Here is a 21144-nt window from a genome sequence, read left to right on the forward strand (position 1 = left end):
ACCTCCAACAGATTACAATTTTCACATATTCCGTGAGATAACATACATCTTAACATCTTCTTGATGGTTTAGCAGATTCCTAGATGTTGAATCGTAGACCCCATTTGAACTTGTCCTTTCAAGTGTCTTGTATTCAGATCCAGATCATACTGAAGACAGTTTTCTTTCAATCAGCGCTGCTCGCTGCAGACCCCTATTGTTTTTGTTGTGATTATAATTATTCTGCTTCTTATTTTTCTCCACTAAAAGTGTTCTAGTGGGTTTAATCTATCAATTAAATATGTCATTTGTACTGTGTGCACAACATTTTCAATTTCATCTCTTTTTTAAACAAATTCCATCAAACTATTTGACAGTACACGCCAGAAAAGGAGGTCTATGTGAATTTTCTTTTAGAATTTTATCTCCGATAGTTAAATTATTGTGATTTTTCAAAGTTTTGTGAAAAGAGTGAATAACTGTAACAAATTGTATTTAATCTGATATAATCTTTAGTGTCAACCGCTGTCAGCGACAACTGTGTTCTCCTTATCATCTAGCAGTCTAAATGCAACCATAAAGTCAAGGGTTTGACTCGCCGAGTGTCCAAGAACTAGTTGCCAACATCAAAAGTTGACAGGGGAGTTGCAAATTTCACTTATTCAGGGACTCTGGGATCGGATAAATACAACAGCAGTTTATGTACCGCGTGTTTGATCACATATGTAGAAGTTGCTGAAGCAGTTTGTCCTGGTTGCTTTAATGAGACACAGAACAATGGCTAATTTCAGTCCCAGTAATCACAAGGACAAAGGAGACAGACCAGGATGTCTTGATATAATCATTTCCACAGACTGCTTACTGATGTAGTTACACTATGAGAGGAGTCAATTTTGTGTGTGTCTTGAGAGAAACACATGTATTTACATCTGTTCGGTGTTTAGATATGCACCTCAAACCACAGCCTTGGATGCATCTTGCATACATTTAAACTTTAAGCTGTTTTAAAAAGTTTTTGGATCTGATGACTTTGGCGATTCTCTGATTTCTTCAACCAACACTACCATGAGGTTGACATTTTTGAGTTGTAATCTTTGCAGTCTCTTCATGTTCAACGTAGTGATGTCTTGAATGCAAAGCATGTGATCAGTGAGTCAGTTCTATCAAATCAGCTTGGTGTGTCAAGACCATAAAATATACAGGAAGCTTCCACGTTTAAAATTAAGATAATTCTAAAGATTGATTCATTACTGTACTCCTAAAGACATTTTGCAGTGCAGATCTGCAGATAGTCTAAAGAGGGATTAAGTTATGACCTACAAAGATTCCTGCTGCTCTGCTTTCACACCACTGACACACAGATGTCAGAGGAGCCAGCCTGCAGAGTAACAATGTGTTTGTGAGACACACTGGCAAGGTCGGGCTGTAGACATCTCCAATCAAGCTTCACAGACTCTGAAAAATTAGGATTTTAATGATAATTTTGTCACAGAATGGTAAATTAAAATTATGGGAAAGTGTGTATAGTGTTATCTAATTTACAATTAACAAATTATTTCATATTTCATTGAGTCTGTGCAGCAGTCACAACTGCACACAAGATTAACAGTATAAATTGTTAATGTTATTTCCACATTTTCAATGAATTATTTACACATTATAAATAATATGATGTAGTTGAAAATCTGATCATGGCAGCAAAACCGATTAACTTTTCTCACCTGAACCTTTGCCTGTGACATTTTCTTTAAATACCAGTCATTGTGCTGGTTCCAAGAAATAAACTATAACAAAATGCAAAAGATAATCTACTGCTGTGTTTTCACAATTAAAATGTTGTCTCACAACTGACAAAACACACTCTTCTCTCTTTACTGTGGTGATACCATTCATCCAGTGGAGGATTGTTGCTCTGGAACTGCTGATAGATAGATGAGAAATGGATCTCAAAAAAGTGAAAAAGGAGGAGTGCCATACAAAGTCTGTTACTGGTATAGCTGGAACCACTTTCTGGATATAGATCACCAAAGTTTACAGTATACACATAAAGCTTGTTAATTACCAAGCAACAGAAAATGCATCATTGTAGACACTGTGTTGGCTCTTTTGCATGATTGAGAGTTTGGGGAAAATGACAAGCTGGTTACAAATCATGCTTGTGTTGAAAACCCATCCTGTATTTGTACTGTAACTGTACTTAAACATATCCAAACTAGAGATGCACCGATTTCAACTTTCTTGGTAGATTTCAATTTCCAATTTTTGAAGGGTCTGACCTGCCGATTCCAATTTCCAGTCTTTCTAAGAACTATAATTGACAGCATTCACAAACATTTTTGCAACTTTTCTTGTAAAAATTAAATTGGATGTTCATAATACACACAAATAAGACACTGACTATTAAATATTCATTAAATACTATTTAAATTTTCTCCAAAGTCCTCCAGGTTACAGCCAGGCCTTATTATAGTTTAATATTAAGATTATGAATTGGGTGAATGTGATCTCGCGGAATTTGGCGGGACGCAATTTCACGTGATCTTCTGTGGAAGCACAAACCGGACAAACCGGAGACTGACACGGTCCACCAGTTTGCTGCAGTAAAACTTTGCTATGAGAAAAACAGACGCAGAAGTTAAACGAGTCTTGACAGAAAATGTTTGAGGAGACACATCAACACAGGTTGTTTATTCTTCAGCCAGAACAGGAAGTGAGATTTTAACTGTCCCTGTGTGAACAGTAGTCTGCTGCTCGATAAAATTAGCCTGAAGAACTAGGGAGTTTATGGCTGTTTTGTGACATTGTCAGTGTCTTCTCTTTATCCTGTTCTTGGAATCTGTCGCTGACACCAGCTTCATGCTAGCATGTGTCTGAGTGTGTGTAGCTGTTATCAGCGCTGTGTTGATATCACGGTCAGTTTGTCTGCTGCGCGCCTGACGTGACCATCGTGCAGAACACGTGTGTGACAATGATGGGCACAGAATCGGATATGTGACGCTGACCAGCTGGTCACCAGTCAGGGCCGGTCATGCTGAAAACTGGCCGGTCCCGGTCTCTGGCTGGTTGATCGGTGCATCCCTAATCCAACCTTTTAAAGTTTTGTCTTGCTCATACCCACCCCACTGGCAACCACTACTGTGCCTTTTACAAAAGCTGATAGATCACAATTAAAACCCATTCTTTCCTTTCCAAGGGCAAAATAAATATGGAAATGCTTTTGCTGTTGCATGGACCTGTTGGTGTAAAGATACATATGCAATGGGATTTGAGATGCACATTTTTCTTCTAGGACAGGCCTTATATTTTTCCAGTCACTGAATGCATATCAAAGTGAAACAAGCATCCATAACTTGCATATAAGAGGTTTATGGGACTTTAGGGAGGGCTATGTGGGTGTGATGTTCCTGTGAGCCATAAAATTGCCATACGGATACAGGCAGAGTTTTTCTTTTTTTTTCCAACTAAATTACCACTTCTACTAATGGATGGATTGATATATTACATAGTATAATACACTGCATGTGAGTGCATGTTGTACTGGCACTTCAACTAAACACATTCTACCAAATTTTATCGAACAAATCAGATAATATATTTATAGAATATTCAGAAACTTTACATCATATTGTGCCTTTATACAAGTACACTTACAAAAAACAGGTTCAGTGTGTATATAAACATGGGGTAACACCTTATTTGAGTGGAGTTTACATAACAATGGCATAACACTTGTTATGAACATGAAGTGACAGGTGTCATGACATGGTATTGATAGTGTAATGACAGTCTTGTGCACACCCTTACAAATAAAATGTTACCAAACATGGCTACTAAGCCTCAGTCTGTATCTTGTTGCTAAGCAGAGATACTGATCTTTTCCTCTTTTTTCTTTTTTGTGTAGTTTAGGGACAGCTGTGACTTTCCGGTGTCCTATCTGACATGGTTATACTTAAATCTTCAATGGCCCTCATCTGGAGCTCGTAGGAAAAAAGGAGCATATTTCAAATTGCTTTTTTTCCCTCGTCCTTTTTTAGTACTTACACCTTCCATCCCATCTGGTGGGCTATTCTCTCAGTTGCACATTTGCATTAGTATGAGGCAGTTGTGACATATTCAGTGAAATCACCAGACTAGAATTTTGTTGTTGCATAAAATAGATTTAACTGTCACAAGCAGACAAAAAATACAAACTCAAGTCAAGTTATAGAAGCAAACCACGAAGCATTAACAAATGTTATGTTTCCTTATGTGTCAACAAATGCTCACTTTTTTGCAGCCATCCTAAGAAAATTCTGTAAGAAAATTGGCTACAACAGGAGTGCTTTCCAACAGCAGAGGCAGAAAAAAATGGGTATGTTGAACTAGATAAATAGGATGAAATCAGATCACAATGGCCTTGATGTCTAACTCAGGGATTTAGTGACGGGAACCAAGGGACAGGATAAGGGAGGACACTGACAGCTTGTACTCTTGATGGCCAAATCCCGACCCCTGTTGTCCTTCCAAGTTAGGGAGCATTTCCAGCTGACAGACACTGTGTTGTGGGTGCACTGCCTGGCACACACTTTGTTGTACCCTTGTAATCTTACTTACCCCTGCTATTTATACTTTCCATAACCAATCTTTTAAGTGATTTTTATTATTCCCTCTTTCTTGTCCCTTTTGTGGGCACCTGTCCCCGAGCCATATTCTCACATCCTTTGAGGGAAAAACACCAACTTTCCATTCCAACTATCCATCTGTGCTGGGGATAGTGGGAGCTATAGATCCATATAAATTCATACTGTTAGCTGTATACTCTGTCTTGGGTCTTCAACTGGCAGGCAGCTTTGGCCTTGGGTCTAGCCTACTTGATCTAATTGATTACAAGCCATTTGATTTATTTCTTTGAACTAGTAAAGAGCACAGGGTATCTGCAGACACCAGCAAATCATTTAATTCAGTGCTCGCTGGTTACACCAAAGGAATATGTGAAATCAAAAACAAGCACAGTCTTCATGGGAAAGCAGGTTTTAAACCCTTAGGCCAGAGATATACTTGTTGTTTAACCACATGTTTGTGTTCATGTATCCAAAGGACGTACACAACCACCACTGTAAACCAACACAGGTTACACAAGACAGCCATGGGACATATGTGAATGAAAACAAGTATACCTCCTTAACCACAATGGCTCTGGAGAAAAAAAATAATTTTTGACCAATGTAATTGAAGATTCATGAGTGTGGCGGGATGAGCGACTGCCTAATCCATGTTCCCAAATCGCCTAAATAGGGTGATAATAATAGTTTATTTGCTTGCAAACAGCTAAGGTGAAACCCCCGATCCCACATCACTAAAGACAGCAGCTGCCACCGTTTTCAATTATTGCTCTTAGTACTTGAATGTGTATGAAAATAACTGTACATAATAGCAACCAAGCCCTCCAATCAAGAGTGTAGAATCAGGTAGGGATGGTACATGTCTTTTTCAATATCCATGAATTATGGAATTTGTCCCAAGTTGTGTATCAGTGTCTAGTCAATGTTAGTGAGTTTAAGTGGGACAAAGCAGTGGTGCAAATTAAAGACACAAAACAAAGTGTTTTCAAGTTTTGAAAGACCACCTGCTCCCCCGTATTATGGCTCGCATTGGTTTGGTCCACTGCCTATCCACATTCATGGGTCTCTTATTACTGCCAGTTAAGTGACTAGCAACAAATCTAGTGAGTTAGTCAGAAAATTATTTTGTCATTTGTTCCCATGCATGTTGTGATCTTAGTCAGTGCTTCTCTGGCAGCAGCATAGCACCTCTTCCTGTCCTCTCTCACCATGCAATAGTGACTGAAAGCTTTTACTATGCTTATGGGGACACATTGTGTCTCTGTCCCTCTGAAACCTTGTGACAACAGGCAACAGAAGAACAGGCAGACAACACAGAAGGAGAACAAGGTAAGGTAGTAGAGGACATAGTTGCAGCAGATTTTGATGAGAAGAAGTAGCCCTGTTTTCAAGCTTATCAAAGGCAACTGGACTTGCTGAGGTTCTTGTAGAAATTTTGCATCTCATCCAGGAGTTTTCTTCAGTTCTGTCTTGGTTTGTTTCATCGTCATAGCTCCAACGAAGGCAATGTTTACTGTAAAACTTGGCATGAAATATCCACCCTTGCCTTAAACTCATGGCAGTATTTGAATTCTATAACCTGGATGGGTTATTTCCTGCAGGTCTCGACCACTTTTTCTTCTTTTTGACCACAAAGTGACTGCCCCATTGATCCAACAGAGAGAAGCCGCTTGCTTTCACCCTGCAACTGTCAATTGCTTGACTAGGGCACTGCTTTATGGCTGCTCCTCTATCCTGCTGTTAGACTATAAGACTTGTAGAGTTTCTTCAGATGATTCATTTCTAAAATATGTCTGTTCTGCTGAAATGTGTTGCAACACATAGGAGAGTGAAATAGATATGACCTGGATATGACGCAGTTCAAAGTGGCACTTGCCTTGTGGTTATAAGGCATAGAAAGTGGACACTGACTGCATTGATCTTTCTCAGAGGTACAGTACAGCGTCATTTGCATAAAACAATAGACTAAAAGTCTTTCAGAAGCCTGGTCATTTTTGTCTTGGTTTCATTTTAAAAAAAAAAGAGAGATAAGTAAATGCATAATATAGTGTACCTGTCCCTATTATATATATATATATTTTTTTTTTTTTACATAATAGGAACAATGGTAGTCAGAATCATAATAATAACTATAATAAACTGAAAAGGTTTTATTCAACAAAACTTTGCAAGGACATGGCAACCCTTGTTCATCTGTTATTTTTTCAAGAAGAAGTGAAGTATGGCTAAGATGAGAAGATCTTGCCGCGCTCAGGTCTCAGAGGAGGCTGTTGCAGGATTTTGGAGCCTCTTTATGTGTACTGTGTCCACATACTATTGTACCCTTGGCCAAACCCCAATGGAGTCTCTCTGCAATGGAGATTTGCAGCCCATCTGTGGCCACACAATGCTAAAGGGAACAAATATGAGTCAGTAAGTCATCTCAACCTGCTGTGATAGAAAAGACTGTGCTGAAAAGCTGTTGTGCTGTTATAATAAGTTCAAGACATCCACATTGTTCTGTGTGTTCTTGCTGGAGGAGATTTAAGAACCTCAGGTTTAATACAGTGGTTTTAGTTTTTTCCATTAGATTTTAATAAATATATATGCATCAGTTTTCGATTTCAATGTACTAGTAAAACTCTGTAGATTAATTCTAAGGACAAAAATAGAGGCAGTAGATCTGATAAGCATTTTTGCATTGAACTGTGGATTTTGATCCCTGCCTCTTACTTTTGAGTTCTGTTAGGAACAGATCTCTTTACAGCCAGTATGGAGAGAAAGAATGAATATATACAGTATATATATATATATATATATGTGTGTGTGTGTGTTCCCTAAACTTGGCTGCATATTTATCAAGGACAACAAAATGCTCCTAACCCTAACATTTTAACTCAAATCACAATGTTTCACTAAACTGAATAAGCGCTCAGTGTGTATGATTTATGGAAATCTATTGGCAGAATATGGCAGAATAAGTATGCTTTCATAATCATCTGAAAATAAAGAATCATTGAGTTTTTGTTACCTTAGTAGTGAGTCCACCATGTTGCATCATCATGTTCCTACAGAATGGACAAAGCAAACACTAGCTCTAGATAGGGCCTTTCACGTTTTCACGAGTTTCCTTGCCACCGCAGGTTTTTCCTACACTAAGAAGAGGAAGGTGAGGTGACAGGTTTGTAAACTGCAAGCTCACTGATAGATGCCACCATATCCTACAAACTTGTCCTTCAACAGAGTACTTATATGTATTTTGAAGTTGAAGTTGAATGTTTTTATGAAAAAATAGACAAATGCTGTCAAAAGCAAAGCAAAATGAACAAAACACATCCCCCTTGTTAACCGTCCATCTTCCTCTCCATCCTCTAGAAGCGGAGACAGTGCAGAGGCAGAAGAGTTGTTTACTTGAATATGTTAGATTCTAACTTGGACAAACCTCAGTCAGATAAATGATCTATGAGTAAGACTATGGCCCTGACCATGGCTCTGAAATACATAATCGTGCTTTGTATTGATAAATCCATGGTACTGTCCATGGTGCTGAAGTAGCCAGCCCCCTGTTATAAAATATACAAATTACCTGGATATTAGATCAGAGAATGCTTCTGTGTGGCATTTTAGAGTGTATTTTGTCATTAATTTGGAGGATTATCTAAGTATCACATATTAACAGGTTTGGATGAAAAACAAGTATCCTTTAAGATTCTTTTAAACACTTAGTTGGCACCATATTCAGAGACTCAAAATGGATAGTTCACTAATGCCTTATTGTATTTCAAGCTGTTTAAATCTATTACCTAATCAAGGACTTTTAGCACCTTAACTGCAGTAATAAGTCTTACCACGACTTGCCTCTGGAATAAAACACCTCACAGTAGAAGGGATGATTAAAATTTTGACTCAGTCTGTTTTTCAAATTGTGTAGGTGAATGCCAATGTTTTCTAAAATCAACACAAGCTCAGTGTAATGAAACAATAAAAAGTAGTAAATATTCTCTCATTGTGTGCATGATATTCACCATTACAGCGACAATGGATAAGTGTCTTAGTACAATACAGGAGTGCAATTGGACAGCCTCTCATTACATTTTAATGATGTGGCTTCAGAGAGGGCCCTAAAAGCTGCCTGTCTCTTTGGGGCTGCATGGTAATTGAAAAGAGGTTTCAATCTGGTGCGTGGAAGCCAACAGGGATATTTCTGAAAATAACCCCTATTTTAATGAGTTTGTTCATTAAAAGTTGAACAATTTCCTTATAAAATGTAGACAGAATTTCATGCAGAGCAGGAACATCATATATAATGACAAATTAGGGGATGGAACAGTTATATTAAACTAAACTCAGCAGACATTTTTGGCTTTATGTTACTGAAAAAAATGCTTAGGTGTTAATCATTCAAAGCAACATTCAAATATATGGAAACAGGGTTAGTGCTGCTGTGGCTCCACCTTTGTTTATTGTAAATTTACCATCTTAAATGTGGCAAAAATAAGACCTACAACATGGAAGCAAGAGGGAGAACTTGAAGAATTATCCCAGTTATGTTTTCTACTCTGGGTTTCATCTGTGTTTTGCTTTAAGAAACACAGATGAAATCAAAACCTGATTGAAGAGCATCTCTTCACAATAACATCTGCACTGCATTATGGCCTGCCTACATTCACTTTTCAATTATCCATTGATAATTGAATATGAGCATCCCATTGGAGTTGTGTCTCTGGCCACCTAATGAATTAAGTTTAATATTCACTCTTCTAAAAGTTGCTTGAATATTAAACTTAGTCCAAGTGGTTTGGTCCAACAACAGTCAGAGCAAAATAAAATATAAAAAGAGAAAAAAGAGTGCAAGCAGCAGGAAATGCCTTTTTATGGAGATCATTTGACCAACACGGGTGTTATAATAACAATAACCACAGGGTTTTATTAGGTCAGCCAGATGCTGTATACATTTGGCCCAATTTTAGTCCTGAATTGGTCACCCCAGACTAATTTTGGAATTTCACAGAACAGAATTTCTGCCAGACTGGTTGACGTTGGACGTGTGGTTTGAGGGAGGTCATGATGCCAGATTGATTGCCTGAAACGATCAACTACTTGGCTCAGGAAGATCAGATGGATGTCTGACATGTCCAGAATTTTGGTTGGCTGCAGTCTGAGCAGTTTCACAGTCTGATTTCCCATATGGCCGATGTCAAAAGATCTGTTATAAACTGTGGTCAGCTTGTTTTAACATTATAGAAGCAATGTTTTTCATATTGTGGCAAAATAGTAGTCTTGAGATGACCGTGATATAAACTGAACTGGAGAACAGACAGATCATATTGTCCACAGAACCATCTATCACTATGGGTTTTTTTCTGTTTGGGAATGATGAATGCTGATGAATGAAATAACATGAAATAAAGATAATAAAATACAAACCAGAAGAATGCAAAGATGGCGAGGCACCTACTGCAGTGCCATCACAACTGCCAGATGCTACCAGCAACATGCAGTGAAAAGTCAGCTGTTTAACGGTAGTATAAAAGAGAGCAGTCAAAAAATAGAATTACTGCCTTGCAGTTTTATGCCTCTGCCAACCAGTCAAGTTACAGTTTGCATCAATGTCTGTCCAGACTCATAAAAGGTATGTAGTGAAGACTCTGAAGGAATTTAACATGGAAGTTTCCATTATACTAATGTTAAACTTTTAAGGAATTTAATGGAAGTGTATTTTTTTTGAAAAAGAAAGTTCTCATTATACATGTATGATTCCAGGGAATAATTTCCAGTGAGAAACATGCATCATGTTCACTTACAGACTACTTTTACAGAGAAGGACAGAGGACTGAGAGACAGTCGAACATTATGATGTCTCAGTGAAGTTGACCTTTAATGTTTTCGGTATAAAATGTCATTGCCTCATCATTTTATCCTATTAGATATTTGTTTATAATGTTGTCTTAGTATGCATATGAAATCTTGAGTTATGGCCAAAAATGTTTACTGAGGTCAGTTTTACCATCAAAATCTAAGCAGTTAATCTTTGAGTCCAACAGAACATTTATGTCAAGTTAGAAGAAATTTCCTCATGGTTCTTAAAGGGATAAAAGTCTTTATTTTTTTTAAAGGTTTCCAAGAATTCTGAATCACAAAGGTCCTTCAGCATACAGTCATGAATGTGCACAAATAAAATTGGGCAGATTAGTCCAATTAGTAAGTGCAGTGATCACACACACACAGACTCACTCACACACACTGAAGTGATTACATGATCCCCTCCCGGCTTACGTCTGGTGTGGATAATAAAACAAAGACAGGAAAGAGTAATTATTGGCATGGTAACAGATGCAACTAAGGCAGCAGAGAGAGATAAAATGAACATCCAAGTGAGACAGAAGGGTGATAATAAGATAGTCATACAGTGTGACTGGGAGAACTAATATTTACAGTGCAGATGTCTCCTATTTTCAAGTGCACTGAGCGGTCGCTTAAGGGAGTTTTCCACTGAAGGTCGTCCATTTATCAAGGAGGGGTTCCCATTTTCAAGAAAGTGTTATCTCTGTTGGCAAGCTTGTAACCCAGCCTTTCCAAATGTAGTATATAACCCAGATACCTGAGCCATCACTGGAATGGAGGACTAACCTCTGACTTCCAAAAAATGTAAAATCATATTAGCCAATAATATACACAGGGGAATAGCTTGCCCTAAATACTTGTCAATAAATGGGTTTACTAAACGAGTGATGGCAAGGAGAGATTTTAAGGAGAGTGTGGAGCTAGAGTTCAACTTAATGTGTTGAATACAAGGTACCAGGAGGAGGTTAACTTTGGGCAGGACCAAAACAGATGAGTAAGTGTGCCGGTTTCTGTTTTATATGTGTAGGTAGGAGTGGGGAAGGAAGTCTAGCTTTAACTTATGGAGTCTGTGTACCACCTTGAATTGTATGAAAGGCATGTCTGGCGATTATGGACCTATGGTGGATATTGTCAAGGATTCTCTCTCACACTTCTGCTGGGATTACATTGTCGGGGTCTAGTTCCCACTGAGTTATATGGAAGGATGTTGTCCAGTGCAGCATGTGCAGGGTTTTGTTCATGTTGTGGGATATGTGCTCTAATAAAATTTGGAGGTATCTGTAAAAATGTGTCGTTGGTAAGCCATACACGTGCTGCAGTTTAGCAGGTTATCCCAAAGCTGCAAATCCTCAGTAGTAGCAATGTTTTGGTCCCTCCATGAAAGAAAAGTTGGGTCTGTTAAGGCTGGAGAGAAGGCATGATTTCGGTAAACTGGAGTGTCCGTGTAAACCTTGGGCAGATAAGAAGTGATTGTATATGTTTCCAAATCTTAAGGGAATGAAAGACGACTGGATTTTTTATATGGGTTGGTATTTTAATACTTACTATAACAGCCAGGAGAGTCTGTTCACTGGGGCTTTATTCATAGTCTTTTCTTATAAATATTTTCTCTTCGTAGTGAAGCTTTTTTTTTGGAATTGTCCCAGATCAAAGCTTACATTTAATTTAAGCACCCATATCATTAAAACCCATACAAATGACAAATCCAAAGATGTATTTACTACTTGCAATAATCACAGTGATACAAGTCATTATTCTAGCAGTGTGACATCACTTCAATTTGTATAATATTACACGACCACACTACAAACTACAGCATTCATCTTATGGAGTGTTTTCAGTTGATGTTTGCTCTGTTCCATATAACAAACTGTATATCCCTGTATATCACGTCATTTTCCTGGGCTGGGAGAGCAGGGCAATTTCATTGGGCAGTCAGCTAATCGGTGGGGCCATCATTGTTATTAGTTTCACCTGTGGTTTTCCTGATCTGTCAGCTGTTAAAAGACTTAGGACAGGCAAAATAACAGACAGTAAAGACAGAACACTTCTGAAATGTTAATGGTTGTCAGTCATGTTATACCACTAGATTATGGTTATAACCCTGCCTATGCCATTTGCTCCAGTTCACTTTGTTTTTCACTCCAGCTCGAGATAAAATTTTGCCAATTTCAGGTCTGACAGCAACTTAACCACCTCCACTCTAACTTAATGTTACCATTTAAGTTTTGGATGTGGCAGCCAAGGAATAAGTGCTGTCTAAGAAGCATAATTCAGGGCAAGAGCAAAAAAAAAAACTTTACTGGGGAGCAGGATTTTCTTCACCGCTACCAAATCCAAATACATTATTTGAGAAAGCACAAATAATGTGATAGAAACTTCTATTTGAAGTTGCTCATTATTATTCACAAAAAATCAGCTTCATGACTACCTTGGCATAATTTAAAAAGGCCTTATCAGTCTTGATTTAATGCACCATTCCATTCAACTGAAGGATATTTATATATATATATATATATATATATATATATATATATATATATTACTGTATAGTTTCTATTTCCAATGCAAAACAGAACTTTTTGATTCTCAAACCATTTTTTAAATGTTGATGCTTTGTAGGTGTGATGATTGCATGGCTAATGAATATTAGGATAGAAAATAAAATATTTTTCATGGGCAGGGTTTATTTCCTCTATAAATCACGCCCATTTCTGGTTTTCTATCTGAATACAGATACAGAGACAAATTAGAGATATTTTTGTTGGTTGAACGGATACAAATAAATAGACTGACTTTTCCCTACACCTTGCTGCAGCGCAATATCTTACTGTCATAATATCTTACTGTAATGTCACTGTGGAGGCTGTATTTAACCCTTTGAGGGTGGATTACATATGTTATATTGCATTTATTGTAGTCAATATGCTAGTACTTGTATCAAAAATAATTTGGTAAAACAATGAAACCATTATAGGAAAGATAATTGATCTGTCTATTGGTAATATTTCATGCTGTGACTGCCCCAGTTGCATGCTGAAATGTCAATTGTTAGTTGTTAGATTTGATTATTAAATTAATTGCCAATTATTTTGATACTGATTAATCAATTTGAGATTTTTTTTTAAGAAAAACATTTTTGATTTACCTTCTTAAATACAAAGATCACATTTGTAACAAGCCAACATATGATTCTCAGCGTAAATTCAATCAGGAAGACCTTCTTTTACACTGCCTTCATTCACAACTTCCTTTACTCCGTCTCTCTCCTCCTATTCCCTCTAATCAGCTGATTGTGGGCGTTTACTTTCCTCTGTACTTTCCAATCAGATTTTGCCATGGTCACTTTAGCCAGTCAATTTTCTGCTGACAAACTTTAAATCGCCTCTGTCTTTGCTCCATCAGTTGTCATTCAGTTAGTTGCGCGACCCTCCTCCACCCCTCTCTCTTCCAGTCATTGGACCCAGGTAGCCACAAGATGTTCACCTCGATCCTCCCTGAAGCCCTCTCCTCCAGACTTCAGGTCCAGGCAGCAGGAGTCCAGAGCCACGTCACCTCACTAGTCCCTGCCTTTCACCTCATCACCACCACCACGAGTGTCTAGACCCCAGGGGGTTCTCTTCACTACAGCTTCATCACCCCCATTTATATATGTGCATACTGTTTTCACCACAATGTGGTCTAACCACCAAAGACTTTTCATGTTTCATATCTCATGCACGTGTCAGTGAACTATTTTCTTTTACTCTTAGTCTCTCCTGATTGAAATAGAATGACTTGAGTTTTAAATTGTCTTTTTGGATGTAATATCTTTTTTTTCCCACAATCTATTCATATCCTTGCATGTCATATACACTTACCACTCTAATCTGCATTCACATTGTCATATGTTACCTATAAAAACAACTAACTGAAGTGTGTTAATGATGTTGGACAGTGTTATTAGATCCACTGATTCTCTCTGCTCTTTTCATGCATCACTCGGTGAGCGCGTTTGGCCCCTTCCACCCCATTTCCTCGACCACCTATTCACTCCAGGTTTCTCTATCTCACACAGCTAATGTGACATTTATCTGTAATTAGACTCTTACATATTTTAATAGAAAATGATATCCCTTAAGGTCTCCCTGTCATTTGCATGGGCAGCTCTGATGATAATCAGGTCCTAGAAAAAACATTCTCGATGACATGGGCTGTCATCCTAAATTAGCAGGTGCAAAATCCTTATCAGGGGAGTGACCTTCCAGAGCACTGCTCAAACTTGGGCAGCATATGGGAGAAGCACGGTCGATGCATCTGCATAGACACATTATTATTTGCATCTTATCACCGTACCTCTGTGAAGCTTATTCTGTTAGATGTTTGTTAGGAATACAGGAGCCATTGCTATTAGTGTTGTTGTCTTACATCATAAATTTCTATTACAGGGTCAGCTTTCCAACAAACAACATTTTTTGTGTCTGCTATATCCAAACTTAAGTCAACAGTTTATTCAGGGGCTCTTTTATTAGTGCTCTTCTCTTGAATTTGTATTTTTTTTTTTTGTAAAAATGCAGCAGCCAATTTCTCTTTGTTGACACGATGGCCCATGAATATTCTATGTGAATGAGAGGGTTTGCTCATGCTGCTCAATCCATAAAGCTATTCCTGTGAGATTTCCCATCTGTGAAGATCTCCTAGTGAGCTACACTGGTTGGTAACGAGTGATCATGTTGCGTGCTGTGATGAAAAACAGTGAAACTTGAAACTGCATAGCACATAGTATGTTGTGCCGAGCAGTTTGATGTATTAATTAGTGCACGAGATTCTTTTGGAACTGAGTGGTATTCATCCATACATAGGCTATATGTTAACTGTGTTCTCACTGCATGATTTATCATAGCCAACCTGATCTCTGCCACAGGTGTCCATAGAAGTTTATGATGCACACATTGTTGACTGTGTTGGAACATCAGATGCACACAGGAAAGTATTATGCCAGTAGAAAGTGTAGAGTGCCCATGATAGCACACTGTGAGACAGAGCTAACTGATAATTTGAAAGCTAGCTGCCCTTTTTTGTTTTTAGATCTGTCAATGTTCCATACATCTGTGGTATAAATCTACATATTATAATCAAAATTTGAACAGCTTCTTCTTGCTGTAAAGCTGCAAATCTTATTTTATCTAACTTCTTGGGATCAAAAATAACAGTGGTAAAATTCAGCCCTGGACCTCTCTTGTCACCCCAGGAAAGGAGTGCAAAGTGGATCGTAGAGTGAAGCAGAGCGCAAAGCGAGGTGGAGCCTGTGTGTCTATTTTGATGGTAAGTTGAGCTTATTACATTTCGTATTACTATGAGGCAAGATAAGTACAAAGCAGGTCAGTTTTTGCCCCGCTTCCTACATTTACAAGGTTTATTATTAGAAGCTAGAGCAGCTTGATGTAAGTGAATTATTCACGTTAAAATACCCACTGCTACTGGTGGTTTTCTAAGTGGACACAGTCTTAAACCAGACTCCATTCTAAATGCAGGGATCTTATCGTAGGACCAGATATTGTCACAATCAAAACTTCAGTTACACAATCAGTAAGACTCCAAATACAGCTGAAGTAAGGACATCAAAGCTACCAACCAATGCTACCAACTGAGCTACCTGGCCACCACTAAGACTCTTTTCTGATTCACTTTATTCTGAAGGCACAATCAGCATTTGTTTTCACTCGACAAAACTGATGTATGCAGTTCATACCAGGGGGGCACAAACAAAACCTTCAAAAAGTGTTGTGGTTTTGTGTGAATTACTGCAAAAGTATTGTCTTCTTCTATAAAGTATGTGTTTTCAATTGCACAATTTATTTCAAAATAATTAATTTTGTGGCAGGGGTGGGGTTTAGAAGTTGGGGTGGACCCCCACTCCCAACCCCCCATTCCCATGGAGTCTCAAGGGAGACTGTCCCCCAAGATTGTCTGAGTTATAGTGCATTAGGGTATCCCACAAATTCCTCCCACCGTGGTGCCTGCACACTGTCATCTGGTTTAAACAGGTCGAATGACATCAAGAATTTGTTATTTATAATATATTCTATTTATGTATAATCTGACATTCATTTTGTAATGACTAAATTCATATATTGTTCATTATCTATTACTGAAACAGTTCATTTTCAGGACAAAAAGGACAGGATTCGGGATTCCGGTCACTCCATACAGGCTGAGTTGTCAGTAGGATTAATAATAGTAAAAATGTTTATTATATCAGAGCACAGGCATAAGAAATCTTAAGTAAAATATTGGTACAGCAACCTTTTTGACAAACATCCTAAAATCTATGAATCCATTTGCTCCTGTTGGACCTGAAGAGTAAATCCTGCAATTTGTTAGGCTGTTAAATATTAAATTATGTTACTTCATCTAATGATTTTTTTTTTTTGTCCCAAATTAGGGCAATTTGCCTGGGCAGTGTTTTACAGAATCCGTACTGTATGGATGCCCACATGTAATTTTTCATCGTCTTACTTCAGTGCTATCTCTTCATCCCTTTCTCCAAACTCCCTTTGTTCATATCAGGGGAGCTCTTTGCTCTGGAATGAGATTAGATGAGTAAGGTGGTCAAGTGTGGCAGATTGGGAGTAAAATGTGAGACAAAGCAATTGCATTTCATATTGAATTGGGAATAAGGGACAACACAGACTCCCCCTGCATACCCCTCGTCGTTTGGACTTCATGCAGAGACCAGTGAAAGTCCAGAGGAAATTGAAAGGCCTTATCAGTCAGTCTGATAACCCCACAAGTTATGGAGCCTGTCAGTCTTTCAACCCTGACATCAGATGCACTTTTTGCAGAGGAATTCAGTGGTATAAATGTTTGGTTTGAAAATGCACAGCTTATACATTTGTGATGCCGCTCTTAATGTATGCAATGAGGGACTACTCTTGGACCCAACACTCAGTTACAACATGCTCTACATTAGAAATGCATCTGTCACGCTGTTGTGCCTTAAAGCTGACGCTGTAGCTGTCAGTCAACATATGTGTGAACCTATCTTAGAGAGCTCAGACCCCATGCCTCATCAGAGCCAAACCACCACATCAGAGAAGAATATCTTCTTCATGACAGGAGAGGAACAAATGTGTCAGAATCTGTAAAGAGGTAAAATAGCACAGCACAATACTGTCTGAGTCTATGTGCATATTTATGTAGGAAAATATCCATCAAAGGAAAATAAAAGTATAAAGAGTATCTGTACACTACAAAAGAATATAAAGGTAACACAAAGGTAAGAAAAAGAAGAAGTTTATTTTTTTTAGTTGAAATGAATCAAAATGTTGGGAATGAAGTCAAACTTTTTGTATTAGTGCCAGGGATAAGAAATAATAACTCAGAGGAGAAAGAATTTTTTGTGGAGAATAAAGTTGAAATACCATGTTGAGAATAAAGTCAAAATGGTATTTCAAAATTATTTTCAACATTTCAACTTTATTCTCATAATGATAACAATCTATTTTTTTCCCCAGTGCCTGTAATTCTGTAAAGCTTTAGAACTGCTAGCCTTCGATTCGTAGACTTCGGCCAGTCAGTTGGTAAGATAGTTGATTGTTCAGTCTTATTACCAGAATGTAAGTATGGGATGACCTGGGAATGACATTCAACAATCAACCATCTTCAAGCCACCAATCCAAAGTGTCTGCAATTTGACCTTTATAGGAAGACATTAAGAAAATATCCATTGCCCAGTGTCCAATAAGTATGCACTAATTGCAGTAAGCAATCATAGAGCAATAGTTGTCCAGTCCTATTGGGCTACAACTATAATCATGTTAAAGCCACTGATACAGACCGAGTAACAACTGATTTGATGAAGTATGAAGTGAAGTGACCCTTTCACCTTGTCTGTTGCAAAAATTAGACTTAAATTCTCCAGGATTTAAACCTCCTACTAATGCCTCTGTTGTTCTGTTGCCTCCTGATGTCTGATGTGATCCACTTGTTTTTCCCACAGCACAGCGTCTACGTGGCTCCTCTTTCTGGATCACATCTGTCATGGGTGGCGAGAGACTGACAGAGAAAGGAAGACGAATAGAAAGACAGAAGGATAGAGCTCCTCAGTGCGACATTTGCTGTTACACTGAGAATTCCCTGGCCTGCGTGTAGGCTTTCCAGTTTTCTCTTGGTCACTCTGCTCACAGTAAGAAAGAAGCTCTGTATCTGCTACATTCTGGAGTGGATGCTTAGAGTAACCTACACGTCTCTATGCAGTGTCCCAATGCACTGTGGGAGCGGAGAGCAGGACCATTGTCCCTCAGGAGAGAAATAAGCTGAGAGAGAGAGAGCAGTGGGTGAAATTGGTGTCATGGTAAGATTTTCACACTTCTGTGTAAGATGACTGGCAGCTTATCATGTCATTTTGTAGGGAGGCCTGTGGCAAGAGAACTATTGATAATGTGAAGGATTTGTGACATGTAGGCCCAGTTCCAAACATTTTGTTGAATATCTAAGGACTGAATGAAGGAAGTTTTTATGGGACTTCATATCTAATAATAAATAAATACACTGAGGTAACATCGAGCCTTGGTATTAACATGCGTCCTGGGTGATCTGATATTAAGTTTACAGCTCTAAATATGAGCTCACACTTTGTAACAGTGCATCTCCAGACAAGTCTGACCACTTGCAATCAGATCTCACTTTCGCGCCGTTGAGTTGAGCGCCGTACTTAACTCCTTTATCACCCACAATAAGCCTTATATTTTACCTGCATTGTCAGCAGCCTGGTGTGAGAAACACCCCATGGTGCACTGGGATTTTTATAACAGGCTAACTTTTACTTCATCTGACTGTGTGGAAAATTGATGTGTTCACAGCTGATGAAGAAAGGCATTAATGACAGATTCAGAGAAAGGAAAACTGGGTGTGCGGTGCACAGTGGAGCATCTCTCCTGTCTGCTCTTCAAAGCAACACAATGTTTTTTTACAAGGACAGAAAAAACTTATTGTATGTATTGCATTTAATATGGAATTGATAAAAGGAACACATTATTTTATGTCCATTATTTATTTTTAAAGGAGTCAGGGCATATTGCAGTAACTATTGTGTTCACAAACATAAACAGAATGTAAGATTGCCCGAATATATAATTTGAATTGCGGTGAAATTATGTACTAAGAGCTGTCTTTTTGTAAACAGATCTCAAAGAAACATGTTAATACCAAGTCTGAACGGGACTATTGTGAATGAAATTTAAAGGAAGAATTCATCTCTAAATTGCTCAGCATTCTGAAAGAAGACCAGTGATGTTATTTACGGGGAGAGTGTTCATACCAAGCAGATTTCAGATAATTAGTACTGCAGGCTATTCTTTAATATCCATCATACCTTACCATATTTCTATTTCAGCATTAGCTTCTTCAGTTGTTCATGAAACATATTTTATTTAGAATTCTTCAGTGCACACTCAACTTGATTGCATTTCTTTTAATAAGACATCTCATTTAACCAGAGAGCACATTTTCTAATGGAACTTTGTTTGGGTTTAAGAGAAAAGGAGAAATAAAACTACACTGCACTTTCTGAAAAATGAGAGTCTTGTGATCTGGCAGGGGAAAATCTATCATATCTCTAATCTATTAAGGGTCTTAAAGTCATAATAAGATCAAAAGTATGGTGCTTCTGTAATTAGGATCAAACAGACTAGCACAATGCCTATACCAAAGAAGCATTCTGACCTCTGCATTGTGTTTAAATCTCTTTTGATACAAAAGCATAATAGTGTGGTAGCTTCTGGGCCAATAACTGTGGGCAAATGCTGTCCCTCTCCCTGCAGGTTTTACATCTAAAGCAGGAGTGTGTCGAAGCTGACATTTATTGGAATCAGCCTTTGCAAAAGTTGCGATACAGGCCAGCTCTGTCTTAATGATGCACTCAAAAGACCTCAGTTGACCTTTTGGTGTTTCTCTGCAAATCAGATGGGACATTTTATAAGGAAAAAAAGAAACGCTAAAGCCAAAACAAGACTACCAAAATGTCCCTGTACATAAAATGGATGTTTCCATAACTACACCATCCGTGACTACACAGGGAAGAATGAGCATTGTTGGATGTTATCCGGCAGAATGAGATATGGTTGAGGACACTGGAAATGTGCTGAAACCAATGATGACAAACAAGACATGGCCTATAGTTACACAGTTACACTGTGTCCTGCGAGGCCTGCTGAAGACAACAAAACAGGAAATGCAACAGAGAAAAAGATGTTTGACAGATTGGCTTGGGTACGGTTGACTAAACTGGGAAAATGTGAGTCTGGCAAGGCCGTCACCGACCTGGGGAAGGTGGTCCAGTAAGGAAAATTTGTTGTACAGGATAAAGTTACAGCTATCACTCACTATCTGCCACCAAGTACTAAAAAGGAACTCAAGCGTTAAATAGGCATAGTGTGTTATTATCACAGATTTTGAAAAAAAAAAAAAAAATGTATTCAGTTGTCGTGTCCTTGACGGGTTTGATAAAAGCCAAGGCTAAGTATGTCTACAACACTTTGTGAAGAATGTCAGACAGTGTTTGGAAATATGCAGATATTGTTGTGCGCTGCTGCACTGCTGGCTGCTCCAAAAGTAGAGGAACAGTTTTCACTGCAGGTAGACACTTTAGTGTGGTAGCAGGTGCCGTCCCATTACAAGGATATTATCAGGGAGGGTGATAGACCTGCCACCTTCTTCTCCACCAACAGTTTAAAATATATCACCTTGATTATTGTGTTAG

The sequence above is a fragment of the Lutjanus erythropterus genome, chromosome 13 (genome assembly GCF_056507025.1).
Source record: "Lutjanus erythropterus isolate fLutEry1 chromosome 13, fLutEry1.hap2, whole genome shotgun sequence".
Taxonomy (NCBI): domain Eukaryota; kingdom Metazoa; phylum Chordata; class Actinopteri; order Lutjaniformes; family Lutjanidae; genus Lutjanus; species Lutjanus erythropterus.